We start from the raw sequence: 21586 nt of genomic DNA, 5'->3' as shown, positions 1-21586 counted from the left end.
GGCTCCAAGAAATCAATCTGCAAAAAGTCTGAGGGAATCTGTGCTTGTTTTGCTGTATGTTCGTTTTCTGATATTCATATAGAAAGCAGCCAAAAAGCATGTTTAGAAATAAAATCCCCCTGGAAAGCCTGATTAATATTCTGTTTATATGCAAGAAAGGTATGGATCATTGAATGAATTGCAGGATTTTGAGTGAGAATAAACAACAGATAGTTTTTCCTCCTGTAACTTTCTCTCACTGCATTCCTAATTTTAACGCTGAGTTTAATCCTGCCAAATCCTCACGTGCATGAATAAGTCTTTAGTTATGCTCTTAAGTAAGGCTATGTAATCAAATCAGTGCTCTGATGACAGAGATCTGAGAACCACCAAAAGCAAGAGCTGGCAAACCAAGGGAGCTGCTGTCTATGTTTTCTTATGGCTTACCTCTCCGAAGAACAAAATGTTGCTTTAATAAAAACACCAGCTTGTTAGTAACCTCCACATTTACTTTGGAAACTGGAATGACCTGAGGACCAAAGCGTCTGTCCACTGTTTTCAGCTGCTGCTCTTCAAAATCCTTCCAGGTTCAGTAGAATGCCACTGCCGTCAGTAACCCCTGGGCTGTGCCTTTCCATGTGCCTCAGGTTTCAGAATTTGCTGTCCATGTGACATTACAGCACCTCTTCTGTAGCATACAAGTCCGTTGGCCATACTTTACTTCAGAAGCATTGGGCTTAAAAGTCTTGGTGGACAACTGTGTTTACAGAAGGTCCCATCCCTTAACCAGCCCTCAGGCTATATCACGTGGGGTCTGCAGGAGCCAGCAGTTTACCTGCCACCTCTGCAGGGTCATGAGCTGCTTGTGTTCCCTTGAGTGACAGTGCTGCAACGAAGCGCTCTCCTTAAATTTAATTTATTCTAAAAGGAAATTCTAAGTTTACCTCAAGAACAGGAGGTTTTTTTGCCTTTTTGCTCTGTCAAGGACGTCCAGACCCAGAACACATTACATGAATGTCACTCCTATCCCCCAGATTTTGGTATTTTACTTAAATCACAGATTGGATAAGCCCACATAAGGTTTCCTCTCCCTAACATACACCTTAATAGAGATTTGCAAAATCAATATGAAAAGAATTCCTGTAGTTTTTGTTAATCTGGGCTGGACCCGATCAGGAAAGGCAGGTATGAAAGGCTTCCCAGGGCCTGCTGAGCTGTCTGTCGGTGGATTTTCGGGGGCGGTACTCTAGGGAGCACACGCTGGAACAACAAAACCTGCTCACGCAGTGACAGCAGCTTACCTTTTTTTCCCTGTGCAGGCAGCAGGGATGATGCGTTTCATGGATCAGTCACTGTGGGCTGATGATCTTCCATAAAGCAGATTATGTCTGTGGTGCCACACAAGTGGGCTTTTTTTTTTTTCTTTTTAAAGCATGGATCCAGACACACTGAGCAGAGGTTTTGTTCCAGTGTGTTGCACTGGAGTACAAAGTCACAGCTCTCTCGGGCAGAGTCAGGATGATGCACTAGGGATTGTTTTAAAGGGCTGATTCGGCTCCCTGAACACTGGGCTCATGTTGCTACTGCATTACAAGCTTGACTAATACTGAAGAGACATATCCTGAAATTATCACTGAGCAAATACAAATGGAAAGATGTGTGCGTTGTTCTCTGAAGACTCAAAATAAGGCACATTTTGAATGCCTAATTTAGCAGAAAGTATTACAAATAGGAGAGGCAGGAAAAATAAATGAAATGTAACTTTCTGCTGCTGGAGTTTGGAATGCAACAGGCCAGGGATGTATGCTGCAAAAGGACCGGGCAGTGATGACTGGGAAAGGCAAGCAATCAGAGGGGGAGATGGTAAAAAAATATAAATAAAAAACAACCCACAGGCTGTGAATATTTGATGATAATCGATGAAAGTGTGTCAGGACTCGCCTCTGGAAACTTTGCCAAGGTGTTACACTGGCTGTATCCTAAGTACAGTGGAGCTGAACTGGGCCTTTCCAGAATGAGGCAGAGTTTGGGTGGGCTAAACAGACCCCTGGAGATGCCCCATTTTCTATACGGTCATTATGTGGGCTGCCTTCATTAGGGACACAGTTTACAACTGTTGCATCTCAGGTGATTGCCTGAAGCTTTGTGGGAGGAAGAGCATCATAGAATGGTTTGGGTTGGAAGGGACCTCAAGGATCATCTAGTTCCAACCCCCCTACCATGGCAGGGGCACCTCCCACTAGGCCAGGTTGCTCAAGGCTCTGAGCGCAGGTGCCACACCTTCAGGAGCAGTGATTGAGATTTATCCAAGTACTCATTAAGGTAGTAGCTACTGCAAAGACTTCTAGGAAGGATCCACTGCAATAGCAGGTGACTGGGGAAGTAGCTCAACTGTTTTGGCTTTAGGAAGAAGTATAAAACATACCGAGGAATTTTTTTTGTTTGAACTGTCACAGGAACGGATGTGGAAAATCCTGCTGTATTTGTGAAATATAGTGGAAACTCCTCACCGTTACACATAAGCAAGTCAAGTTATTACCTGTGCCAGCTGAGAGATCTGTTTGTCTTCCAAAGCAGGGCCCATTGCTGACAGCAGCAGAATGTTCACTGACTGTAGTTACACAAACTTGGCCTTTGTTGTAATCAACAATCAGGCAGTCTATAAGTAGATGTATAACATCTGTATAACAGTCTCCAGAATGTAAAATACATTAAAAGAGCAGCATACAAGGTACAGTCAGTCTGGATTGTGAATAGCAGCATTGGCCAAAAATTTTCTTTTGTTAATATTTAGTTCTTTTCCCCCCAATTATTTACAAACACACTCAGTGGGTTTTCTAATTGACTTGTTCACTAAAAATTATTTTCTAGACAGTTTATGCTAACATAGTTCAGCTTGTGAATTTGCCGTGACTGCTACTGCTTTAGGCACTCATAAGTTGCTCTGTGCGATGGGTAACGTGTATCACACAGCATCATTGCAGCTCTATAATGAGCCATCTCCGAGGCTCCCAGGGAGCTCTCGGGGTAGACAGCAGGCCCTTGCCAGGGGAATATTCCCCAAGAAACCTGCTTCTGGTTCCACAAAAATCCTTGGTAGGAAAAAGATGCTTGTATAAATATTTACAGGGAACAAGTAAGAGGGACAACGACTCATGAATACAAAGTGAATTCTCTGTTTTCATCAAATAGTATTCACAAATATTTTCTTTCCATCTCTCCCATAGAGATTACTTTAACTAAGAAAATGCTTTTCCTTTTTTTATCAGAGAAGAGATACTACAAAGACTAATAAGAAAATTATCAGGAGATTTGAAGAAGAAAATTAAATAACTCTAAATTGCCTTCATAGTTGCTTGTTCCATCTCTATCCATTAATAATAAAAAAACAGTGATGGAAATAGCCTCTGTGAACATTTAGGATATCCCCAATGAGCCCAAGATTCTCCTGTCAAGTGGTTTTTTCTTTTGATTTTCCCACATCATTTGATGTTTTCACCAAGAGAACAGACCTCCTGGCACTTTCCCTTATCTTTATATGTGTTAATTAAGAAGTTCACCTGATGCTCATTTATTGTATTAATTTTTTTTTTTTTTAAAGATAGAGTACAAGTTTGATGCCTGGGCAGTGACGGCTTGGTTGGGGCTGCTCCGGCAGTCAGGTACTGAGCTGTCTAGCTGCCATTTGGCAACAGAAATGCATTCTCACAACTATAAAATGACTCTGCTCCTTACAGATGTGACCATTTCTAACTGCAAAAGCCAGCATGCAAAAGCAGAACGCAATCCAAGTGTGACTGAAATACAGTCTTTAATATTCTTTACTCTTTTCTCTGCAAGCTTCACTTTATATTCTTTATTATGTATTCATTGGGAAGGATCAAAAACTATTATTTTTCCACTTGCTGAGTAGGAGTCACAGGGTAGCTTTTACCAAGCTCCTCCATAAGCTTAAAGCCCCGTTCCCTGCCTGGTTGGTTCGCAGTGCAGGCGGGGACAGTCCTGCTCTTCCTACATCTTCCCTGCCAGCTGCCGTGACAGTCCATGGGCCCCTCTGTGACGATGACAGACACCCTGGGACACCCGGAGTACCACCGCACCCAGGATGGTCCTTGTGAACCACCAGCAGTGCTTGGCAAGAAGCACCAGCTTGGCCACTGGCCTCTCCGGTGCTGGCTGTGCAGGCCCAGCAAGTCAAAACTTTTGGTTTAAATATTGAATTCCCCCTGTGTTAATTTTTAGTTGCGAGTTCAGCTAAGTGAACCAGGAAAAGTGAAACAAACTGAGCTGAGTGACAAATTAAGATGTGCCTCAGGCAGCCAACATGTTTCTTTTTTAACTTCCATCTGTCGAGTGCTGGCTTCTGAGGGATGTGACAAAAAAAAAAGTGCCTTTGCTTATGAACAGCTTTTCACTCCTGCTAATGGGTGGCATTACTGAGGAAGAGGAGGAAGAGGCTGTACAGGCTGTTGGTCTTAAATCTAATACTCAGGCCTTTTGAATCTGCTGGCTGTCTGGGGAACTGCATGGAAGGGGGAAATAATAAATCAAAATTTAGATAATATCTGGAAAGCTGGCTTGGATAAAGGTGTTCATTTTCCCTTTAAAGAAAACTAACAAGGGGCTAAGTCATAATACTTGCGCTTCACTTTCACATTTAGGCAGGAGAGAGAAATTCTGCAAAACGCAATGTGAAACATCCAATATAGACATTAAACCATTAGGCAGTACCAATGCACTCCTAACACCTAATAAAACAGGAAGGACTTTTGTGGCACTATTATTATTTACTGGGTTGCTGTCCTGGTTAGAAAAAGGAGACTTTAGTGAAATATAGCAGTGTAGAAATATAGTGCCTTCCCTGAAGAGTTTACAGCTAAGAGAGTTTTTTTTAGCAGTATGGCAGTCGGTGCATCCCTCCATTTGCTCATGGCAAACCTAGATGCATTAAAAAGTTATTGACTGACAATCTAGAAAATATTGAAAGTGTTTCACTGACAGTATGAAAGAAATACCATTTTCTTTTTTACAGAGTTATGTAGGGCTCAGTTTTTTTCACTTTCCTGCAGCTCAGGAAACTAAAAGCCTCTGACAGCAACAAATGAATGATGCTGCAAGGGCTTCATGGGAGCTCAGGAGGGCCAGCTGTTTAATTGTCTGGAAAAAAAAAAAGGTTCATTGAAATAATTGGTAATAATTCCACCAGTTTACCAGCAAAGGCATTTTTTAATATGTATGAGTAGTAAAATAACTTCTGGTGAATCTGGGTTATTTCTCCCCAGGAACACTATTCACCAAATGATGTTGTTTCCAAGGCCAGCCCTGACCTGGAAGGTGCTTTGCAGTGTGTAGGCAATGCTCAGCACACCATGACACTAGTCCTTGGAGGGGAAAGGAGTAGCAAGGGAAGTGCTACAGGTGCAGACTAGTTGTGATATAGCATTTGTGTCAGAGTGGTGTTTAAGATGGGCTCCCTCTTAATTTCTTAATTATTAGAAAGAAACCCTGGTGCAAATGAAATTCAGCTCTCCAGTACAGGGGACTGCTTTTAGCAAAGCCCCCTGCAAGGGTTACTCAGTGACTGATGAATAGACCCCTTAGACAGAAGGAGGATTACATTGCAGCCTGGTTCACCCCCTTCCTGACAAAATAAAAGCCAATTTGGGTACAGGGAGTTTATTATGAACATTTGCATCTAGAAGCAAACACCTGCCGATGTATGTGGTTTACCATGACCTTTCCTAGCTTGTGCTTTTAACTGAATCTTTTAATCTTAGGTACTTTTTTTTTTTTTTTTTTTTTTTTTTTTAAGGGTTATGTTTTAACAGTGCCTGGTCTGTGCATGTGTGAGCACTTATGTGAGAGCTGGAAAGCCGTTCACAGGTTAGTGAATGGATATGCATGGTAAAAAAAAAAGATATGACAAAGCAGATGGAAAAAAGGCAATACTTTTTACAAATGCGTAAAGATGAGAACCTCTTGGCAACCGTGGTGGTCTAGATACCATGGCTCAAAGGCCCTGAAATGGCCAGTTATGAGAGCTGGCAAGTATACCAGGGAAGGACCACTATAGACCCTGTTTCTTGTGCCATTACCATAAGCGTTTTCCATAGCAAGTTCCAGAATGAGCTGGAACTAGATGGAAGACGGTCAGAAATTTGCACTACATTCTTAAGTTCAGGAATAGTATGTGCTGTCATTTTTTAAACCTGTAAATGGAAACAAAAAATACAGATTTTTTTTTTTTAAAAAGATTGTGCAGAGCTGAATTTTATGTTGAAATGTTAAAAAAAAAGTTCAGGGTTGTGCTTCATTTGAGGTGAAAATTACAGAAGTAGAAAGCTTGTTTAGTACCCAAAAGACTCTTCTTGTATATAGACTTGATGCAAGTTTATTTCAGGCAAAGAACTTCTTAATGAAGCGTGATTTCAAATGCTTCTCTCAGACAGTATATGTCATTGTTTCAGAAAGAGACAGAGATAAACAGTGGAGTAAATAGGAGGATCTTTGTGTTTGGTTTCCTTTGAGACTTCCTCCATGAGTAGAATTTAAGCTTGCCCTTCCACAGCCCTGAGGTGTATTGCAGATTTGCCAACCAAGAAATCCAGATTTGACCTCTGTGGCACCAGGATTTTCTGAATTCAGATACCCTTCCTTTTGCATTACTTTCAATAAGCACATTCGGGGTGGGGGGGAGGGAAGTATTTCTATCTATTCCTTTAGATATAAACTGAAGTTTAGATACTTGGCCACAACTTTGCCTGACCACAGCAATACCAAATACTTCCAGCATCTGTGGTAGGATATGTAATACTACAGCTATAGCAGAAAGCCAAAGTACCAGAAGGGACACAAACACACCTGGGAGATATAAACTGGGCAAATTCTTTTTTTTTTTTTTTTTTTAAAAAAACCAAACCAAACCAAAACCCATCAAAAAACCCCCACCACACTGTGACAATACCCATGCAATACTAAATGCTGGAAAATATCTGGAAATTCACTGAGGAATTAGTTCTTTTGGCTTGCTTTTTCCTAATGCTTTACCAACTTTTTTTCTCACTAGCTTGTAATAGTTTTTCATTGACTAGGCAAAAAACACTCCAGTAGATATTTTGCAAGAGAGTTCATCTGAGGATAGCACTACATAGACATATTGTTTTCAACATAACCCTGTATTATATATAGTTATTATAAACCTTTTCCATATGTTGAATTGAGGCACATTTTGTTGCTTGGATAGGGAAAAAAATTGTTCAGAGCAACATCAGCTCTACTGGTTGTGCTGAAATATTAAAAAGTATAAATTATTTATATATAGACTGAGACACAGAAGAGAGATGAGTTCTTCAGAACATTATATATATAAATTATATACAATGCTTGATTCAAGAAGTTTAATTTATTAGAAAACATCCACCAGAACTTACCTAATTTCATTTTTTTCTTTTTAAAAACCAATGTTAGCTAATGTTTAAAAGAACAATGTTGGAATTTTAGCTCAACACTTTGAAAACAGGAAACAAAATCTCATCAACTATAAACATTGTCTTCCTCTCGCTATAACAAAAACAATTACATTTATTGAAGATGGAGATGTGTCTTGAACAAAAGGGAACACAAGATTTTTATTGTAGCAATAAAGACCTTCATCAAATAATTTCTAATATTATTTCAATATTTGAGTTCTGAGCATACTCTGTAGGACAGCTGCAGCATAAAATGTCACCACAGTAAAGTCCCAGCTCTTTATGGCTCTTAGTGAAGTTTTTATTTAATTATGTTATAGTAGACCAAGCACTGCTTTAACACCAAAATGGCTTAATGTTTTTTAAAAAAAAAAAATCTACAAAAGCTTTCCCAACAGCATGGTTTGTTCTACTTAAAGAGTGGTCTCTTTTGTGTTTCTTTCTTTTTTTCAGGTTTCTGCTGAGACTTCTTTGAGATCTGGATCAAAGCTACAGTTTAATTTTATTTTACATTGGGCAATATAACTTACCACGTATAAACTTGCAACAGGGAAATAAATATCCCCTCACCTTAAGTGCTCATTTATTGTTCTCGATCTGTCACACTTGATTAAAATATAGAGCTTGCCTTCTAGGCTGAAATTAGCTTTTCATTTTAAGTGACTAGCATTCAGGTCTGAAAAATAACAGATCATTTGTTTCAATATTTACCATGTCCGTTCAGAAGGGGCTTACATTATGGCCAATTAGTAGTTAATTGTGATCCATAATTCAAACGTTTTCTTGCTATTTGGAAATGCAGAAATTGGACTGCACATCCCCTCCCTACACAGCTCTGTGCCTTTCATTGAGAGATGAGTGATGACATGGACTTGGGATGGTGCTGCAACAAGAACTGTCAAAATCTGGCATATGTTTTTCTTGGGGAGAGAGAGAGAGAGACTGAGACTGCATATATGTTGTTTAGGAGTGCGAATCTATTTGAAAAAGTGACCAGACACTTGCTTCGAGTACATGCTTTGTGGCTGTGTGGGTGTCCACTGCAGAATTCAGGTTCAAGAAAATGCACATTTGTTCCTGCTCTCTACTTGCTTGATGCAAACTCCTTGAGGTTGTGTCTATACAAGCCATTTACTCAGTGTTACTTGCTTGCTTGCTTTTCTGTCTCCAAGTCTGTGTATGGGAAGGGCCAGAAACAATTTTACTGTAAAAATATATCCAAGAGAAAGCCCCAAGCATGGATCCTATGTTGAAGAAGGAACTGATGTCTCTGTCAGCCATATGCACCCCTACAGTGGCAAAACAGTTTAGTACCTGGTTATGGTGAACTGAAAGCCAGAAACTCAGTCTGGTCAATATTCATCCGGTTGTCTGAACTGAAGAGCTAATGAGCATCCACAGATCCCATCTGAGTGCTTTGGATGACAGGATGTTTCGTGTTCAAAGCTGGAAACTGACTTACAGAGGAATGCCAGGCTTTCTTTGAAGAGACACACATAGTACTTTGGGGGGAACAAAAGTTTAAAATCTTTTAATTTAGTTGATTTTCTGAGGTATTGCTCTTAGCAAGGGTGTTCTGCACTATCCATGAAGGGTGCAAGTATCCAGCAAACCAGGAAAAGACACTCCAATCTCAAGAACAGCTCAGAAAACTGCAAATTGGGTGCAACAATGCTTCACAGGTGGCCTTCTCCACTGCAGCGTGGCCAGTGTTTCCTCCAAAAGGAGATTTTGTTAATAATTCTCCAAAGAAGGCTTTCCTCCTGAGCTCTACGTACGAGTTTGCTGTTTGCTGCTGCAGGAGTTGGGAAGTCCTCAGTGCCACTTATCAGCAGCCACATACAGCGGTGCAAAACCTACAGGGCTCACTCACCAGGACTTAAATCTTATGCTGACAGTTTACTGCTTCCCATTTAAAAACATGATTCTACTGGATTATTGTCATTGCTACAGGCAGCACTTTGTGCTGGAAGGCAAGAGGAATAACAACTTTCAAACAACTTTATTTTAACAGCTCTTCCAGTGGACTGTAGTTCTGAAGGCAGTTTTGATAAAGAAGCTGGGAACGGGATTGAATTCTCAGAGCAATCAGTCTCCCAAATGGAAGAAAATATGACTAACGAGAGATTGAAGTACACCCAAGTTGTTTTTCCTGTGCTGTCTTACTCATCTCCCAGCTTCTGTTCTTCTCTCTCTCCCCTATCTGTCCCTGTTTATTATCTTCAGAGTTGTTTTATATGAAAAAGAGAGCTCCCAGAAAGGTGCCCTCAGTACCAGGCTCTCAGCACTTCCAGCAAGGACTGCTGCTAGGCTACCTTGTAATTGGTGCTCAAACTTTTTTGAGGTTCCCTTAATAAAGGCCTGTTGCAAACAACTCATGACGCAGATCATAAAATAGTGTAAGCGTTAAAAAAAAATAATCATCAACATCGCCTGGCAAAGTAGCCACCGAGACATCATATTTTTAATTACACATTTTAAGAGGCAGCCGTGAGAAGCTGAATTTTTCAAAACTTTGTGCCTAAAGGAGGGGATTATTTGGAGATGATGGTTTTACCCTTAAACAGTGAAGTGATTTATTGAGATGAACTGTGACAACTACTAAATTACAGCTCTGGAAGCATTTGTATGAAATATCCAACCAGAGAGGCTTTTCTAATCAGTGGTATCTCTTTTTTTTTTTATTAGCACTGCACCTGTGATACCAATACAATGATAGTGTTCCTTGTCTGTTACACAGTATTGTTAAATGCATCTAATCTGTGGGATCTCAAAGTGTTTTGCAATAGATTAGTATTGTAGTGGGCTTTCCTGCCCTCCCTTCCTGATTTTGGTGGTAAATTGCAGGCTGAGTGATGTGTGGAAATAAGAATTTAAAGCAAAGCTGATTTTTTTTTTTTTTAAAAAAAAAAAAAGGTAAGAAAGTTTTCTACTGTCAGGTCTTTGCAAAGCAGGTACTGGTGCCTTAAGGATCTTAAATGTTCATGGCATCAACATGAGTTGTAAGATATTTTTTTTAAATTTAATTTTATTTATTTACATGATACAATGTCTGTTCATTATTTTCAATACTATAATCCTTTTTTTTTTTTTTCCTTTTTCTAAATTTTACTACAGAAAGTACCCTGAAGCATAAAGATTAAATGATTTATCCCTGAAGAAACGTTAGGCCAACAGGAGAGTAAGGCAGAAAAGGGTCACTGGCTTTTGGAAGCAGGGAGGCCTTCAGGAGGGAACACCTCGAAATCTGCGATGCAGAATAAGTAAAAACTGGAGTGAATTGCGTGGTATGCAGGACAGGAGACATCTAGAATCTCTTGACTGAAAAGACTAGTACTTGGCAGGTGGATACACAGAGTAGCACAAAAAGAGTCCAAGCCTGGAGGCATTTAACAGAGGAGAACGGTCTCTTGAAGGTCACAGGGCTACAAATAGACATCAGTGAATTTTAAGGAGCTTTAGGGGTGGTAGCTTTTGGTGCCCTCCCAAATCGCTGCCTCAGCAGCTAGAAAGGTGGACATGACTATAGAAGGTATGCTGTGCCTGTTACCTCCCTCTCCTGCTGAATGGGGCTGGGGAGATGACCTCATGCTGCAAACCCCTCATGAATTTTTAAGTCTTACACAGGAGGAAGTCAGATGTGTTCAGTTTGTACTCAAAAATTCATTTTCTGCTATAGTTACCTGGAAAACCTCTGGGAAAACAACCCACCACACCAAATGCAAAAGAAGACACAACCGTCTTTCATCGCCACTCTACTTTATGCTAATAGCACAAACATACAGGTAGTATATTTAGTTTCAGGATGACTTGAGGGGAATAAAACATGCAACCATTGAGGCAATGGCAAGTACTAAGAAAACACATTGCCTGGCTGTTTTTCAAGGCTGAAAACAAACCAAGAGAATTATATTTCCTAATGCTCTTACCTAAAACGCTTTATTGTCTCTAAACGCTTTATCAGTTATAAAATGTAATTGTTTAACCTATTTTAACCTCACAAAATATAGTTTATGAGATACAATTAATTTCCTACTTTCTGAAGCCAAAGAGCTTGTTGCTTCAGAACAACACATACCAAGCTCCACAACACACTACTCTGCCAGGGTAGGGTCATCCATTTTGCTTTTGTTTCCAACAGCTTATTTAACAGATGATAGTTATGTGTCTGTACGTGCAGTCAATTCCTTGAAATGCATAAATACCACATTTCATCCCTTTTTCCAAGAATGTTCTCCCAACAAGAATGCAGGTGGCTGACGTTATCCTGAGACATTTTTATTTTGCAGAACTTTGCCCTTCTCAATAGGGACAACTCCTGAGCCCTGCACTAGCTATGCATATGCTACAGGAGAAAATACGCAACAGTTCTCGCTACCTTCCTCCACACACCCAGATTTTCTTTCAATACAAAGCCATAAATACGGGCAAATACCACCTAGGCATTACACATTCAGCTAAGGAGTGCAGAGTGAATCACAGAGTGCTGCCCCACAGTACTGAGAAAAAGAGCTGCCAGCTAGCTAGGTGGATTTAAAACCAACCAAAAATCCCCCAGAAAAAAAGACAAACAACTGCACTGCAAGCAAATTAGGATAACACAGCAGTTCCCTTCAGACCAGTACCAGAGCAGGCAAGAGCTTATTTCCCAAAAACCAGAGATTTCCTTTCTTTCTCAAAATACATAATGCATTTGAGTAAGCACCACCCTGTAAGTAAGGGAAAGAAGCCACCTACCAGAATAACCAGGTCCCACCAGGCTTAGGACACTCAGGGATGAGAGATGTTGGCTTTCATCTGGCTCTGCAGCTCGTGGCTATTATGGAATGGAGAAGGCCAATTCACTCCTCTCCAGCTGTTGAGAAAGGGTGTGGTCAACCCAACAAAGCTTTTCCAACTAAAAGTGCTGCTTAAACTGATACATGCCCCTGAGATTTTTTTTTTAAAAAAAGAGTGGTTTTCGATGAAATGAGGGTGTTCCTTGAATAGAGGAGCAAGCAAGACCCAGTGACCCATAGACTTGTGCCTTCCAGCACGTTGGCTTTAGCATCTATGTGGGTTCAAACTTTTAATTGAAGCTTCCCAAGTGACTGAGTGTTTAGAAGGAGTTTCTCCCAGGTGGGTTCTTAGATGTTAAAAGAAGGTGTTAGTTGTTCCTGCAGCTGGAATCAATTAATGAATTCATCCCTCCGCTGGGCATTGAAGGGTCTTTTTCCTTAGTAGAGCTGCCAATGAATGTGATCACATTAAGTCCATATTTCCCTCTGCAAAAACATTTTATCAAAAGGTTTCCAAACAATTTCTTCAAAAAAGGGCATGGATCTTAGGCTGTCTTCACAGAAAGATTAATATTTAGAGAGCTAAATTCCACCTCCCCTCACCCAACCCTTTAATGTCATTTCTTTAGTGTTAATTTAGTGCATATTAGCAGGAGATAAGAATTCTGAGTCATCTTTCCTCTGGCAGCTCTGTGGAGCTCTGACCCTAAAATGTTTAACAATGAGTGAAAATAATGATTAGGAAACAAGCAGGAGTACCAGAAATTCTGTAAAATAAATCCATTCACGTGAAATCATGTGTTCAACACCTTGAGGTATGCAAAGCACACAGAGGCTAGAATCGGCAAACAAGAGGCAATAAAGCACTACGGTGAGATGCCATACCTTCTTCGGAGGAATTTGTCAGGTTCTTGATAGCAGGTGCTTTAATTTAGTTGACTTAATTGAGGATGCATGCAGGATGAAAGATTTCGGGATTTTACTACTCGATGTAAAACATCATCTTCCAAAACAAAAACTGACACATAGGAGATAAGTAAAGAAACTTTGAACAAACAAAAGGTTAGTAAAGCAAAATAGGCACCACCACAAGATATACCTCATGTGTTCTGAACTCTGATAGTTGCATAATTGGAACATATATCACCCCTTGTCACTATGCATCCATTTTCTCCAATTGTCTTATTTTTCTTATTTTTTCTGTGGTTTCCCTTTCAGTTTTAGGAAATTAGGGGGGAAGAGAGGACAATGAAACTGTTGCTAAATGGTCAGGTGCTTGATTTAATGCCATTTCCTTTGCAGAGCAGAACTCATCTGTTCTGCCCATGCATGGAAATAATTTAATTTAACAACATAATAAACATTTAGAAAAGCATTAATATTTGATCACTAAGTGGTGTTATTAGACTAGTGCCACTTCTTTTTAAAAATATAGGCTCTAAAAAAGTATAGACTAAACATCTAGAGGATAAAGTGTAAGCATTACTTGAAACTCCTTAGAATGGCTTGCAGAGAGGGATGGCTTATTGGCCCTTAAATTAGTCCATACCCTGGATTTTAACAGCTCACAAAGAAAGCTTTAAAATTAATCAGAGGGCTGCCTGTTAGTAGTTCAGTTTTGGTATGTAAAGAGGAATGATTAGGATGTGAAGAAACAAAACAGAATGGCAAATTAAAAACATGAAGTGGAACAGCTCCAGAAAGAAATACAGAGACAGCGTTTGCTGGGAAAGCCAACCACCTCATGATCAGGCTTTTTAATTGTATTTATTTTTGTTTTTATTTTTATATATATACAAAAATGCAGAATAAGGAACTGAATGTAGGAGCTTGAATTTTAACTACTGGATTATTAGCTATTCTGGATTAGGTCTCAACCTCATATTTTGTGAAGAAAACCCAACAATTTAGGTGCTTTCTTCTGTTCCTCATCTTCCTCAGAAAAATCCATTACAGGGACAAATGAATAGAGTTAGGATGAACACTTAATTCTCAAAAAAATTTGGTCCAGACGAACTCATTTCTCACCATGCTGTGCTCTGGAGCCATTTTATTTGCCAAACTTTACTTTATGGAAAGCCCATTAAGGAAACCTGATGAACAGTCTTTCTTGAATGCTGTAAATGGAACTGCTTGGTTGAACTCCTGCCCCAGCATCGTCTGTGGCTCCCAGCACAGCATAAGGTTTCCATCGCTCTTGGACCTCTGTGGTCACTTTGCAGCTCTTCTGTGCCTCTCGCTTCTCTACTGAAGTGGTAATTTACAGTTTTTTCCTGATTCAATGTGATCCAATAAAGTACCGCAGGGAGAAGGCAGGTGAGGAGCTGGCATTTGGGATACAAAGAGATACCACTTTTTGTTTGGAATAGGCATTCAAGTGTCTCATACTGCACAATTAACATCACATTTCTGTCTCTTCTCACCGAGGAACATCAGGAAAAGTTCCAATTGAGTCAAGGACATTGCACCTGAGGAAAAAATAAAAGGCATAAGCAAAGTGAGAATTAAATGTGTGTGGCAGCAGTTGTGGTGTGAGAGAATTAAAACCACATCCGTGTGTCCTGGCTAATGATTATACCCCTGCAACAATTATGCTCTGATTTTTCTGTCTTGCAGTTCTTTCTTGGTACTACTGACCTTGGTTTTGGTAACACAGTCTTTCATTCCAGTTATGAAAATGCATCAATTTAGAATTAGAATAGACTGAACACAAGTAACAGAGAGTTTTCCTGTTAAACTCTATTTAGTTTTACACCTGTTGTCCAAATAAGAGACAGAGAGAACACAGAAGGGCAGGTATAGCTGTCCTCACTAATGTAGTGGCAGATCTGAGTCTTTCCACTTCCGTCTTGCATCAAGGAAGTTCCTCACATTAAATCCTCCAACCATTGCCTTGTTGAATATGGATTTTTCTTTTTACTTAAAAAACATTCCTTCCGTGCAGCAAAATATTATATATAGCTCAGACCTAAAGAATGCTGGGGGAAGAAAAACAACCAACACACCAAAAACCTGACTCTTCTCTGGGGATCCATCAAGAATAATTACCTCCCCAGCCTGGGTTCAGCTGGGGATCCTCCCAACACTGGCACACACATTTTCCTGCAGAAAACAAACATTTCTGCTGGCTCCGATCCTGATGCCGTGCAGGTTCAGGTGTGAGGTGTGGGAGCCGCAGGAAGGTGATGCTCTGTCTCGCTAAAGTAGCAGATTGCTGCTCTGCATCTGCAGTCAGCGTCCCCTGGGCAGCCCCACTGTGTGCAGGCAGGTGACTGCCAGTCTGTCAGTGGCAGAGAGACAGACAGACTTTAAAAAAAAGTGTCTTAGTCACAAGAATTCTGGCAACGGTGTATCTGAAGTCATGGTTATTAATTTTCTCTCATTCTCTCTCTTTTTTTTTTTTTCATTATCTCTGGACAAATTTTCAAATAGATAATCGAGGAAAAAATATTTTCAGTAGCTTCATTGTGAAGCATTTGGCATTCTTCGTTCCTCTCTCTTTAAGGGTAATGTGCCTTTTCATTATAGAGGGGGTCTTACGAGTCCCTGAAATCAGATCATTTACATGTGGGAATTGCCAGCTGGAGAGGAGTAGACATACGCTTGTGTTCAAGAAAAGTTTCACATGACGTTAAAAGAAACCATCTGCTTTTTCTTTTTTGTTCTTGTTTAAGAACAGCTTGTGTTTGCAGATCACAATTTAACACATGGTAATAACCTACAGGACTTTGTGAAGCATGGATCTTGTTTTCCTGCGTGCATAAAGAAACATAAAAGATTGTGAAGAAGACATTTACTTCTGATCACTGTCTTTCTGTGCTTGGTTATGTTTTCGCAATGGCTGTAACACTGCAGTAAAATCCAGCTGATGGGTATAAAATGTAATGTAAAAGCATAGATACTAATTTATACTGTAGGCTCAAGTAGAGCTGAGCTTTTCTTTCTTCAGTGCATATGCAGCCAGTTTCTGATTATGATAGGCAAACAAATTATTCATCTGCTCATGGCATAGACTAAGGTTTCAATAGTGTTCCTTCAATTGTACTAGTGATAAAAATATCCCTATCAGCCGTAGAACTGCTTCGAGGAATTCCCTCCAGCCCTTTCTAAACACCATTTCATTAGCTGTCTCTTTTAGTGAGTGATTTTCTTTGCACGCTGGCAGTAACTAGAGGTAAGGTGTATATGATATTGCATGAGTGATGGCTGGCCCCTCCGGGGCACTTTAGCGTAACCTTCACACATACTGGCCCATTCATTTTTTTGCTCCTCTGCTCTGCGGCATTTCTTTCTGAGCCAGGGCAGATAGATGGTCATAAACAAAATGCCAGAATTCCAGGTAGAATTTCTTGGCTTGTAAAGAATTCACTTTTGTTTCATGTTTTAGCAGAGCTTTGATGCCCAGCCTTACCTTTTCTTAAGCCCCTTCATGATTCCTTGAGTCAGTGAAGAGTTCAAAGTGCATAACACAAGACAGGACTTCTGTGTGCCATTTATCCAGGATTTTCAACAGAATACCCTGCAGTAATATATGAATGTCTGATTTAAGAGTCATGTCTTTGACTCCCTGTGTGGCCCAGTTTGGAGTCTACCTCTTACTTTACATTTATGTATCTTTTCAGGCTTTTTAGTCTTTGTGACTGTCTGCCAAAAAAACTGGCAGAACAAAGCACTAACAGAAGTTGGTGAACTCGAACGATGGATTTTTCCCTTGGATTGCAAGTCTGGCTGAATTTCTGGTTGAAATAATGTACTTTAGTGAGCCTTTACAAAGGTAGGAAATTATTGAGGGTATTTCCCCTCCCTATGCTGTTCCTTGAATCTTCTCTGTATCCCTTAGAACATCTGATGATTTGGTCTGGCACATGAATGATCCCATATGTACCATTATGATATCAGACATCTGCTACCCATCAAGATGTCAGCTTAATTTGAAAAGAAAGCATCTATAAACACATGCACAAACAGCAGCCAGAATGCTTTGTGACCTTTGGATATTTACTTTAAGAAATTAAATGCACATCGGATAAAATCAGAATTATGATAAGTGTGAAAAGATGTTGTATGAGTTTGTTCCCTTAAGTGGAACTGTGATTTCAGGAACATTTTATTTTTATCCTTTTGCCTCAAAAGGTGAAGTGACCTTCTACTAACATGGAGAATGACCGCAGAGTCTCAGAGCCACATGTTTACCCCACACTGCTTTGGTGGAAGGGACAAACTCCAGTAGATCTAGTGTGTATAATCTGCCATCCACTAGGTTTCTGGTAGAAAATTGTAGAATAGATGATAGGACTTCCATCTCCTCTCTCTGTCCTCCTCCACTTCCCTAGAAACCAGGAGAATTCCCCAGTTTCATTTCAGTGAAAGAGAAAACCAGTGATGGACCATAGGTTGTGCATAAATTTTGATAAAAAAGTATCACAAAAGATAAAATTTTAGGTAGGTGGGGGAAACCACAGGAAAAAAATCAGCATAGGGTAGGATGGTGGGGAAGACCCTGTTTTGGCAGGATTAGGAATACTGAGGGGTCTCCTAAATTAAAAATTGAATATGTGTAGAGATTTAGATAATTATTTTAACAGAAAAACAATGGCCAGATACTGCATTAGTATTTATATCCACAACTGTCACATGTAATAAGAGGAGGCAAGGATATTTTACAGTGGCTTTTGATTGCTCTTGAAGAGCTGGTATTAGGATACATGACTGGGCAGAACACCAATGTCATTTAAAAAGAAAGAGAAAAACAGGTGAAGATGTAAGAGTTCAATCTGAGAAGAGGGAGAACAGGTTAGTGTAATCAAGTTTGGATGACAGTCTCAGGAATGTAAATGCAGTACAGGATTAACTGCTTTAAACCAAGGTGTAAAATCAACCTGGAATCTGTAGCCCAGCCTGGGGGAATATGAAGGAAGAATTCCAACCTAAAGGGTTGAAAAAAGCATTTTGTAAGGAAGTAGAAGACTACTCAAAAGTCAAGCTGAGTTAGGCTTTGCCAAAGGCTATTAAGGAATAAAAGACTATAACAACATGAATAAAAGGAGAACAAGAATAAAAGTGGCCTGCTATGCAGTGAGAATGGGGTCAAGAGCAAAGATAATCTAGATATCACCCCCAAAATAGTGCTGACTTGGATTTCAGTGTAGGGACAATAGCAGAATGAGTGATGGGGATGAATGTACTGCAGTTCATTACCACAGGCCAGGTGGCAGCAAAGCCCTAAGAGTTTCATGCAATGAGGTCAGAAAGCCCATTAATCTCCATTCTGGCTATCTGAGAGGAACAATATAGGAAGGAGCAAGTCCAGTAGCAAGCACTGATGAAACCTCATCTGGGCAGGCACAGGTCGGTTACTGGAAAGGTGAATTCTTCTGGGGGCAGATGCAGAACTGGCCTGTGACAAGGATCAAGTGGATGGAAAGTGTCTCACAGGAGGAGGTTAAAAGAGGCTCAGTACATTCAGCCAAGCAATAAGAAGGCTGAGAGGCTATGAAAATGCTCTCTGTAATTTTTTCATGGAGCAAACATAAAGGAGGGAGAAGTGCTATTAAGCCAAAGGAAAATGGGACCAAATAAAGCAAAAGACAAATGTATACACATTGACTGGGCATAAACTTTGGTGGACAGTTGGAAACCTTCAATACTCTCTGTAGTATTTTATGCAGTCCTATGCTACGCTTCTAATATACAACTGATTGCACCTATGAGAGGAGGTGTGCCTCAGGCTGGAATGTGTAGGGACAGATTGTTTTCCCAGCTTTCCAGTCTGGAGAGACTGCAGAAATTGGACATTGCATGTCAGATTGGCCGTATGGGTTCAGCATGGCAGGTGAAGCAGTTTACATCCAGAAGAGTGTCTGTAGGCCACCTTGCTGTTATGCAAACACCATTGCACCAGCCTGCCATGTGAAGCAGCCAGCCAAGAACATCCCTGCACGGAGAGAAGGTAAACCCTCCTTTTCCATGGTTATTTCAATACTTGTGTGGTGGTATCTCATTCCTTAAATTTATGAGAAAGATGACAAATACATCAAAGTCTAGCATTTGTCAGGCCTTTTCATCAGTAGTAGAAAATGTCTTTTTCTGGCATTCCTTTCCCTTAACGTGCATTTAGTATCGAACTAGTTATTGGAATAAATATGCTAATGATCACAACAAAAATTTTGAACCTTGCTTAGAATCTGAGTTAGCTTTTTATAAATGCTTCTGGCTTTTAAAGCCTGTTAAAATCCCACCATTACATGAAGATCTCGTTTTAAGAAGTTTGCAAGTATCAAATCCATGCTAGCGAATCTGACTAGATCAACCAACACCATAAAAGTGTTCACAAGTAGGTAACTACCTGCAGCAGCCGGGGGCACCTAATCCTTTACAACTCAGAGATACCTGAAGGTGTTTGATGTGCCTCCCCTCCCACCAAGCTATGAAAAGAGATAAGCTCTCAGTTAGAGAAACTTTTCTCAAAAAAGCTCGGGTTTTAATGGATCAGATGTAAGCTGATTTCACAGGGCTATGAAGACCCTGAAGGTTTGTCACAATAAATAACGTATTCTCTGGCCAGCTAACATCCAGCCTCCCGTTCCTCTGAGCAGCAGTGACAACGCTGACCTCACCATAGTCACTTTCTTCACAGATCTTGGGGTTTGGAGTGGTTTGTTCTTGTGGAGTGTGAGAGGTCTGCTAATTTCTTTCCCATATATTATGATGCACTGGAAATAACGTGAATTAATTTAACTTGGTGACCTTTTACAACTGTCAGACTACGGTAATTTCAGCTTTCTTGATTGTCTCTGGACCCATTGAAAAGCGGTAGGAAAGGAGGCTTAGTGTGGCTGACACTTTGCATCGTATCATGGATATGTTTGAGCCTGAGAGGTTACCTGATGAACTGCAATGCCAAGAAAAAGGACAATCTACAGTAAAATGACATATTTTGATTTTGAGATGTCTCTTAGGCCCTTTCAAAGTGAACAGCCATGACTCTGAAATGCCTTGCACATAAACGTATGTTAGAAACAAACTGGATTGTACTTAATACGAAAATACACATAGGAATTAGAGTATGAAAGCAAATAAAAGATACTATTCCAACAGTTTCATACTTTTTGCTACATAGATTTTGCTATTAAAAGCTGACAAGTCGGCAATCAAAATAAAACACTGGCTTTGTTCAAAAGTAATGAAGATTCAGACTCTGTGACTATGTTAAGCAGCTCCAGAAGAAAAAGAAATAGTCTGAGCATTTTATTCTCGCTATTATAATTTCTGTGGTCTCTCTAGGCATAAATGAAAGTAAGAATGCTCTGATTTTTGTTTTGACAGATAGAGTGAATCTAACCCGATGTGTGTGTGTAAGTTAACCCATTTCATTTTGTTATCCATGGTAAAACATATCTGTCCAGACAGATCTGCTCAAGTTCATAAAAGCAGAATTTTCAGTGAGCATTCACTGGCAAATGGCTTCAGAGCTGATCTGCTTAACAGAAAGAGCCCTGTAAAAGTTAGAAAAACTCTTCAAATTGAACTTAACAGAAAATAGGAGAAGCTCTTTAGAAACTTGAGGCATACAGAAGCACATATGAGTTGATTGGCAATTCAATGCCCCGTTTTCACCTTTAGTTCCCACTGTGCATGTTCAACATAGCTAACTGTATTTGCACCTAAGTCCTACTGTTTATTTATACTCATTTCTGCTCAGTTTCTGTGCTGTCATGGTTACTTTGCACTAGCTGTCCATGCAGTTGATATCTGAAAATGCTGGGTACATAAATGTTCTAAAATTGGAAAAGATATTCAGTCTTGTCTTCTCTTTCATAAAGTGGCTACTTGACTACCTGCAAATTAGCTCTCCCAGTGACCTGATCTGCACTTGCCTTTCCCTTGCATGTGCAAAGGTATTGAGCATAAACCATCCCGGTGCAGATGTGTAGCTACTTGCATTATTTAAGTCACGATTCACAAGAAATTTTGGATAGCAATACTCATGAAGCTGAGATCCCACTAGAAGCCAGAACTTTGGAAGTCAGAGCCTCGTTTTAAACTACTTGTTGGAAAATACAGTGCAGTGACAAGTGTCACTTGATCTATTACCATCTGTGGTGCTGCTTCACTATCCTGGTCCTGAGGAGTAGTTACAGAAAGGATTTGTTCCCAGTACGTGTTCACAAGACGGTGGAAGATTTCTCCTATGGCCTCATTATATTGCCCAGCAGCCAGAGCAGTTACTTGGTTTGAAAACATACACATGCACACACACACAGACACACTCATGCAATGATGACCCAAAGGCAAGGCTGAGCCAGAAATGGTACTTCCCTTACAGTCATGATAGAAAGAAAACCCAAACCAAACCCCACT

The sequence above is a fragment of the Leptosomus discolor genome, chromosome 17 (genome assembly GCF_034619465.1).
Source record: "Leptosomus discolor isolate bLepDis1 chromosome 17, bLepDis1.hap2, whole genome shotgun sequence".
Lineage (NCBI taxonomy): Eukaryota > Metazoa > Chordata > Aves > Leptosomiformes > Leptosomidae > Leptosomus > Leptosomus discolor.
Note: the sequence above shows the minus strand (reverse complement) of the source record.